Genomic DNA, 8,944 nt, shown 5'->3' on the forward strand with positions numbered 1-8,944 from the left:
GTGGGAGGTAAGAGAAGGGTAATTAGGTGTGAAGGAGGAGGAGGAGGGTGATGAGTCCCATAGTTTAGCAGCACGGGGTCAACAGGAGGAGGGTGATGAGTCACAGAGTTTAGCAGCACGGGGTCAGCAGGAGGAGGGTGATGAGTCACAGAGTTTAGCAGCACGGGGTCAACAGGAGGAGTGTGATGAGTTCCAGAGTTTAGCAGCACGGGGTCAGGAGGAGGAGGGGGTGATGAGTCACAGAGTTTAGCAGCACGGGGTCAGGAGGAGGAGGATGGGGTGATGAGTCACAGAGTTTAGCAGCACGGGGTCAGGAGGAGGAGGAGGGGGGTGATGAGTCACAGAGCTTAGCAGCACGGGGTCAGGAGGAGGAGGAAGAGGGTGATGAGTCACAGAGTTTAGCAGCACGGGGTCAACAGGAGGAGGAGGGTGATGAGTCACAGAGTTTAGCAGCACGGGGTCAGGAGGAGGAGGAGGAGGGTGATGAGTCACAAAGTTTAGCAGCACGGGGTCAGCAGGAGGAGGGTGATGAGTCACAGAGTTTATCAGCACGGGGTCAACAGGAGGAGGGGGGTGATAAGTCACAGAGTTTAGCAGCACGGGGTCAGCAGGAGGAGGAGGGTGATGAGTCCCATAGTTTAGCAGCACGGGGTCAGCAAGAGGAGGAGGGTGATGAGTCCCATAGTTTAGCAGCACGGGGTCAACAGGAGGAGGAGGGTGATGAGTCACAGAGTTTAGCAGCACGGGGTCAGGAGGAGGAGGAGGGTGATGAGTCCCATAGTTTAGCAGCACGGGGTCAGCAGGAGGAGGAGGGTGATGAGTTCCAGAGTTTAGCAGCACGGGGTCAGGAGGAGGACGAGGGTGATGAGTCCCAGAGTTTAGCAGCACGGGGTCAGCAGGAGGAGTGTGATGAGTTCCAGAGTTTAGCAGCACGGGGTCAGGAGGAGGAGGGGGTGATGAGTCACAGAGTTTAGCAGCACGGGGTCAGGAGGAGGAGGATGGGGTGATGAGTCACAGAGTTTAGCAGCACGGGGTCAGGAGGAGGAGGAGGGGGGTGATGAGTCACAGAGCTTAGCAGCACGGGGTCAGGAGGAGGAGGAAGAGGGTGATGAGTCACAGAGTTTAGCAGCACGGGGTCAACAGGAGGAGGAGGGTGATGAGTCACAGAGTTTAGCAGCACGGGGTCAGGAGGAGGAGGAGGAGGGTGATGAGTCACAAAGTTTAGCAGCACGGGGTCAGCAGGAGGAGGGTGATGAGTCACAGAGTTTATCAGCACGGGGTCAGCAGGAGGAGGGGGGTGATGAGTCACAGAGTTTAGCAGCACGGGGTCAGCAGGAGGAGGAGGGTGATGAGTCCCATAGTTTAGCAGCACGGGGTCAGCAAGAGGAGGAGGGTGATGAGTCCCATAGTTTAGCAGCACGGGGTCAACAGGAGGAGGAGGGTGATGAGTCACAGAGTTTAGCAGCACGGGGTCAGGAGGAGGAGGAGGGTGATGAGTCCCATAGTTTAGCAGCACGGGGTCAGCAGGAGGAGGAGGGTGATGAGTTCCAGAGTTTAGCAGCACGGGGTCAGGAGGAGGACGAGGGTGATGAGTCCCAGAGTTTAGCAGCACGGGGTCAGCAGGAGGAGGAGGGTGATGAGTCACAGAGTTTAGCAGCACGGGGTCAGGAGGAGGAGGAGGGTGATGAGTCACAGAGTTTAGCAGCACGGGGTCAGCAGGAGGAGGAGGTTGATGAGTCACATAGTTTAGCAGCACGGGGTCAGCAGGAGGAGGAGGGTGATGAGTTCCAGAGTTTAGCAGCACGGGGTCAGCAGGAGGAGGAGGGTGATGAGTTCCAGAGTTTAGCAGCACGGGGTCAGGAGGAGGAGGAGGGTGATGAGTTCCAGAGTTTAGCAGCACGGGGTCAGCAGGAGGAGGAGGGTGATGAGTTCCAGAGTTTAGCAGCACGGGGTCAGGAGGAGGGTGATGAGTCACAGAGTTTAGCAGCACGGGGTCAGGAGGAGGAGGGTGATGAGTCACAGAGTTTAGCAGCACGGGGTCAGCAGGAGGAGGAGGGTGATGAGTTCCAGAGTTTAGCAGCACGGGGTCAGGAGGAGGAGGAGGGTGATAAGTCACAGAGTTTAGCAGCACGGGGTCAGGAGGAGGAGGAGGGTGATGAGTCACAGAGTTTAGCAGCACGGGGTCAGGAGGAGGAGGGTGATGAGTCACAGAGTTTAGCAGCACGGGGTCAGCAGGAGGAGGAGGAGGATGAGGGTTTCGTCTCGCCGTTGCGCTGTTCACTCTGCACAGCTCTCCCCCAGCACGTCCGCGCCTGCGCCGCCTGACCTCTTGCTGACAGCACCGCAAGGTCGGGGCTGATGATTTGCGCTGCCTGCGCTCACAGTGCGCTGAGGTTGCAGAGCGCCGCGTGTAAATGCTGCGCGCGTGTGCATTTGCATCCGCGGAGCTGCATGCACACGAGTGTAATGTGCACACACGCCGGAGCATAGAATCACCCCCCCCCCCATCCCTCTATTCTCTGAATCTGTCTTTCTCCGTGTCCCTCTGTCTGCAACTCTAAGTGTAGCTGTCTCTTTATCTGCGTCTGTGTCAAGGTGTCTTCCTTTAGATTAATCTCTCTTGGTGTGACTCTCTCTCTGTCTCTGTGCGTGTGCCCGTATTTCTCGCTGTTTCAGTCTTCTTGTGCGTCTGTATATCTCTGTCTCTCTCTCTCTGAATGCCTTTCAACGTCTGCGCGTCTCGTCTAAGTCTCGTGGGAGGAGAAGGCCGACGTTTCGGGACAGTGGCGTCGCGGCTGAATCGGATCGATCGGTGATTGTCGACACTCGGGGACAGGAATGGGGCCTCGCTTGGGGACTTTGCTAGGAAGGACCCCTCTGAAGGGGGCTCGCTTGGGGGCTCTGCTAGGAAGGACCCCTCTGAAGGGGGCCTCGCTTGGGGGCTGTGCTAGGAAGGACCCCTAGGAAGGGGGCTCACTTGGGGGCTGTGCTAGGAAGGACCCCTAGGAAGGGGGCTCACTTGGGGGCTGTGCTAGGAAGGACCCCTCTGAAGGGGGCTCGCTTGGGGGTTCTGCTAGGAAGGACCCCTAGGCGTTAGCGCCAGACGGTGGATGCTGCTATGCACCGTCGCTGCGTCTGCTCCCACGGGAATATTGGTGAGTTTAATATCGGTAATTGAAACAGACTCGTATTTTAAGACTGCACTTATAAATAAAATAAAGCACGGGGATTCGCAGAATTATTCATTTATAGCTCCTAAGGTGGTATTTGCAGTGCCATGTGGTCTGTATCTCCTGCTTGACAAGCGAACACAGCTGTTGTTATGGGGAGGTTAAACCTATTCAGGTCCAACCCGACGCATTCCATGAATATTTCTGAGATGCAAGCAAGAGCGGGCCAGGAGAAGACACATCTGGAGCTATTAGTAATCATTATTCAATCAAGGGAGACTTGACTTGATTGGCGGTGAGTGATGCACCACAACAGCAACAACAACAACAACGTGGTAAACTAGCTGGCAAAGCCGGTCTAGCAAGGGAGCCTCTGTCAGTGTTAGGGACTTAACCGTACCAAGAAAAATGTTAGTAAAAAAAAACTTTTTTTTTTAATGCGCACACTTTTATTTGAACTCAAAAATAGAAACAAATATTTTTACCCGAGAAAATAATATGAATTTGATGTACCGAATAAAAGTGGGTGGCTTCCTTGCGATCCGTTCAATTGTCCTTGATGCAAGCCACCCGCGAGGGCTCCCCACCCACACGCGCGTGTTCCAACGCGTGCCAATCACGTCGGTGACACAACGCTCCATATTTTCTGTTTTTGTGAAATGTAAAAAAGCAATGTCGATGATATCGCCTCACGAGTGTCATCGTCATTGTCGGCACGACACAAGCAGAACGATACCGATTGCATTGGGATGATGATTGGGATGATGGTTATGATGACGATAAAAACATCATCATCGTTATCATCATCGTCGTCTCATTGGCATCAGTGTCATCAGCATGGTTTTTAACCTTCGTGAAAATTTGCAAACAACCCGCTCTAAAAGAACACTGACCACATGGATGCCAATGCGACGATGATTATGAACTACTTTTTTTGTGTTTTTAGTGTGTTGCCCCCCCTCCCCTGCCGCATATCTTTGCTTTAGCACGGTTGGGCAACGTAGGGTGCGAAAGAAGTTCAACATACATACACGTTGATGATGATGGACGCAAACCAATGTGCGCCGATGATGATGATGATGATGACACAGTTTCACGGGGTGACAACGATTAGACAATGTCCTCCTGTGCTGGAGGTTCGTTTGAAAGCTGGGAAAAACAAAAACACACGGGGAAGTTGAAGGAGAAGGAGGAGGGTGAGTCGGAGTTTAGGGGTGGTGCTGTGACACACGAGCCCACGGGAGGGGGAGGGGGTCATATTGCCCCCCCCCCCCCACTTTGCAGTAAACACGGCAGCCCAAGTCACCACCCACCGCTCCCACCCCCGCGTCTATTCCCGTTGCTGCCTCCATCAGCAACCGGCCAAGCCAGCAGCGTTATGGCCACGGCTTGGCACGCTGGCCAAAGCATTCCGGGCGAAATGGATCCGCGTAAATACAAATTGGTTCGCTCGCTCACTCGCTCGTCTGCGAGTGTGTATTAGTACTATTGCTGCTGTCGCGCTCTCTGTGAAACGTCGCGCACGCAACCTTGCGCGTGGGTTTTGTTTGAGCACCTGGGGCTAATATCGGCCAGGTGCAGCCAACGCCCCCGCGAGAGGACAGCGGGCGGGCGGGCGGGGGGGAGATGATCGCGTTCGTCACCGGCTCGCTCCCGCTGTTGTGCTCGATCGTATTTAAAAAAAACGCAAGAACTCTCACTCGCCCCGGCTCGCCAAACAACGCCCCAACTAAATTGTACAAACAAAAATAATCGCAACTGCCGAGCGCGATCTCCTATCCTGGCAGGGCGCGCCACGACCTCGCCTGGTGTGAATACGGGAGGAGGCCGTGGAGGTTCCATCCCGAGCCTGACGCCTGTGCGGTATAAGAACGAACGAAACAGGAGGATGTATCCACAATTCTGGCTGCCGCCTGATGAGGCGGGTTGCAATTAGCGGCGAAACGTCACGGTTCACTCGAATTGTGAATGTTTGTAGTGGGTTTACTCTCCAACAACACCGGTGTGCTGCTGTACTAGTATACTACACTATACACTACACTATACACTACACTATACACTACACTATACACTATACACTACACTATAATGGTAAATGTTGTAGTGGGTTTACTCTCTAATAACACCGGTGTGCTGCTGTACTAGTAACGAATTGGCACGTTTTGTTTACGTCACAAACCTTACTAATTGGCTGTGTCGGGTGGTGGCGGGTTTAACGACACATTTATATTTAAGCGATCTAACGCAAAAACAAACCTCTGTTATGGGTATATTGGAAGTTTGCGGTGTCTCTCTCCCCGTGGTCGTATGGATTTTTCTCCGGTTTTCCCCTACTCATTTAGAATCAACATGCGGCTGCTGCTGTACATTTCCATGTGACAAGCCACCCCGTTGAACTGTTGAACGTGGCCAGGTCGCTTCTGAAAAAAAGCGATATAACTCAGTGGGCCTTACCTGGCAACAAGCAAAACTAGTTTCGTTTAGAAGGGACGCTACCGTGGTGGAACGGTTAGCACGCCGGCAATAACACCACAGGTGTTACATACTCTTTAACACCATTGGCGTTCAAGACGCTCGAAAAACAAAGACACCCCTCGCAAGGCATCAAGTCTGCATTAACCACATACACTCGGTAAAACGTGCACGCAAAAATGCTTTGATAATATATGCATTGTAACTGAAACTGATTGGCCTACACAAGAGACAGACGATAGTTGTTGGTCTTGCCTCACCAGTGTCGGACCAGAATAAAGCCAATAGGCAAGCCAATGCAAAGATCAGGTTGAATACGACTGCACAGGTACAATGTGGAATGTTTCTTAAATCAGCCTGTCTGCCTGCCTCTGTTCACCCAGCGGCTTACGTGGGGAAACGCCACGGTTGAGTGATCGTCAGCAAGTTGCGTGTGGTGGGGTAAAGTGTGGGTGCCACCCACCTCTTACAAGACATCTGGTCAGCATGGGAAGAGTAGGCTAAATACAGTCTATGGGAGCGGCTCCCTCTCGCGCAAACCCTTCTGGCGGCAGTGGCGTGAGCAAGCAATGGCAGGCCTGCACCTTTATCTCTTGTATGTTGAGCCTTTTTTTCGCACCGTACATAGCCAACCGGGTTAATATCGGTTGGCTACGATGGTGTGACCGGAGGCTTGAGCGTCACACTCCACGAGGGGGGACATCGCGAGCTTAACCGATGACAGGGATCGTATATTTACAAGAGCTTCCCATCCGACGTTAAGAACTGTATCAGGATGAAAATGTTTATTTGGACTGGAGGAATCCGATGAGTTATGAAGCAATTTTTTTCACAGATGCCCAGTGGGTTACAATAGTAAACTGTAGGCCGATCCTGACCTATGAGTGAACAAACCAATCCATGGGCAGTAGTTTTTGGAGGTTAAAATGTGGACATTTTGCTTTTTTTTTTATTAGAGTATCAGCAAAACAACTCGCCGGTTCTTGTTTCAAATGCCAGCTTTCAGGCCCCTAGGTAACATCCGTACAATTTACATCAGTTACTCACAATCGGCTCAATGTCGGAGGCAGGACGGGCTTAATCCACAACCGGTTCATGAAACTGGGCTTAAGCAAAGTGTCATGACCAAGTCTACCCACAGGATCCCCAACAACTTCTTTAGACTGGTCATTGCAGAAAGACTCAGCCAGCGAAACGTTATTTTCTGTTCAACGTATATTGAGTGTTATAATTGGGAAAAATTGGCAAACAATATGGAAGCCAATATTTTAAACCTTAACAGAACTATGGTTGTTTGTTATTTTTTGGTAGATGCAGGTTTATTAGTTATAACCCTGGCCGGGTATTTGAAAAGTTTAGCAGTCACAGAGAACGAAACTGAACAATGGCGCATTAAAGTGTGCTCCCAGAGGAAGTTGATGGTAGTTGTTAGGGACGAGTTCAGCATAATCATCACAGGCGTCAATGGAAAATGAGACGGTGGAGGTTGTAGAGTTCTTGGTGTATTACGGTGGAAGTTTTAATATATAGTAGGCAGTAAGATCATGGTACCTATTAAGTTAGCAGGGCACGAGGATATTAAGGATCGTATGGGAGAATATAATTAACAATTTGAAAATCCATAACAGAACGTGGAATGAAAGCGCTGAAGAGGTTTCAAGAGGGTGACGTGTGTACAGGATTGCAGGCAGGTTGGACACAGGCATCGGAGTTTCATTCAGAGGTCAGTGGCCAAAGGGAAGACCCTAAAGCCAGACCAGTGGGAGACAGGGTGCAGGGCTCGGAGGTCAGGTGTCAACTGTGCTATCGCTGTGGCATTTTAGCAGTATGAAGCAACAGACAGGTGTAGCGGACTACACGGCATTCACCATGATGACCTATTCATCTTGGTCTTCATCAGACATGCAAGATTGTTGTATCCAATCACACGAAGGTTCTGCATCACGTAAGGCAAGAGTCCTTAACAGACACGTCTGAAAACAACAATCCAATAACGTTGACATTTCATCATAAACGTAACTTTATTCAAACGCAACGTGAAAAACATCCGCAACGCACAAAAAAATAACAGACATGGGAAGAAAACAAGCTAATTCTGGCCCTGGCACCGCAAACACAAAACCCACGAATACTAAAACACACGGGGGTCACGCCGCTCGAAACGGAATCCGTGACGCTAAGCCCAGAGGCATTTGCGAGTGACAGCTTTTAAATTTGTTATTATGGGGCTCGACTTGGCCACCATTCAGCTGACATTCATAGCCAATGGAGGCACTGCACCGGTTGTGCACGCTGCAAGCCCTTCCCGTCACACAGACGCAGCGCCAAAGTTTACCGTGCTCGCTGAAGCTATTTGGCGACACGCAGAACCCCATCCGGCAACATGAAATAAACGACTTTCCTTTAAAGAAAAAGGCAAACAGATTACTACAAACGTATACAGCGGCACATGACCGGTAACTAAACGAGACGGAACATCGTGGTCAAACTTAAAACGGAATGATCCAATTTTTAATTGCGAATTAAGGTTCTTGATTTGTCTCGAGTTTTATCGGGAGCAAAAGTCGTGCGTGTCAGTCTCTCTTTCGGGGTGTTTGCAAAATTAAAAGACATGACCTAAGGATGAACGTTAATAGTGCTATCAGGGTGGATTCACGATAGCTTATGCTTCATCTAATCTGGTGGGGAAAAAAAACCCACATGGGCACAGAGCCCACACCCAAAAAAAGCAACCCAATAACATGTTATGGTGCCTCAGATTGGCTCCAAGTCACAGGCATCATTGTCGACTTTGGCCAGGTGGCTCAGCAGTGTTGCGAGCGGCTCACGTTTGGAAGGTTGCGAGTTCCAACCCTGATTGGGTAGGTACCACTTTGGGGGGTAAGTAAACAGTGGTGCTCCTTTGGAGAGACCCCCACCACCCCCAAAGAAATGTGGAATTTCCATCACTGGTTCAGACCTGTAAATAGGAGCTGAGCAAAAGCTCCGTGCACATTTGGGCAAGAGACCAGTGACTGTTAAAGAACCACTTGCTGACACTACAGGGCAAGAGGGGTATTATTACGCAACTGATAGGAAAACTAGGGACAGGTGGCAACCCTGGCTATGGATAAAGGTCTCAATGGATATGCCATGTGGAGAGGAGGGACGGCATCTGATATCATGGTCCAGATTGGGTTACTACAGTTTTACAGATTACAGCCCTTTGCCAATCCACTGTTGGATGACAGCCTCCTCCACGCTGCTGTGCGGGTTGCGTGGGTAATTTGACCGGACTTCATCAGGCTGGTTAGTGTAGACAA

This window comes from Lethenteron reissneri, chromosome 26 (assembly GCF_015708825.2).
Source record: "Lethenteron reissneri isolate LAM-NWPU_2019-01 chromosome 26, ASM1570882v1, whole genome shotgun sequence".
In the NCBI taxonomy this organism is placed as follows: domain Eukaryota; kingdom Metazoa; phylum Chordata; class Hyperoartia; order Petromyzontiformes; family Petromyzontidae; genus Lethenteron; species Lethenteron reissneri.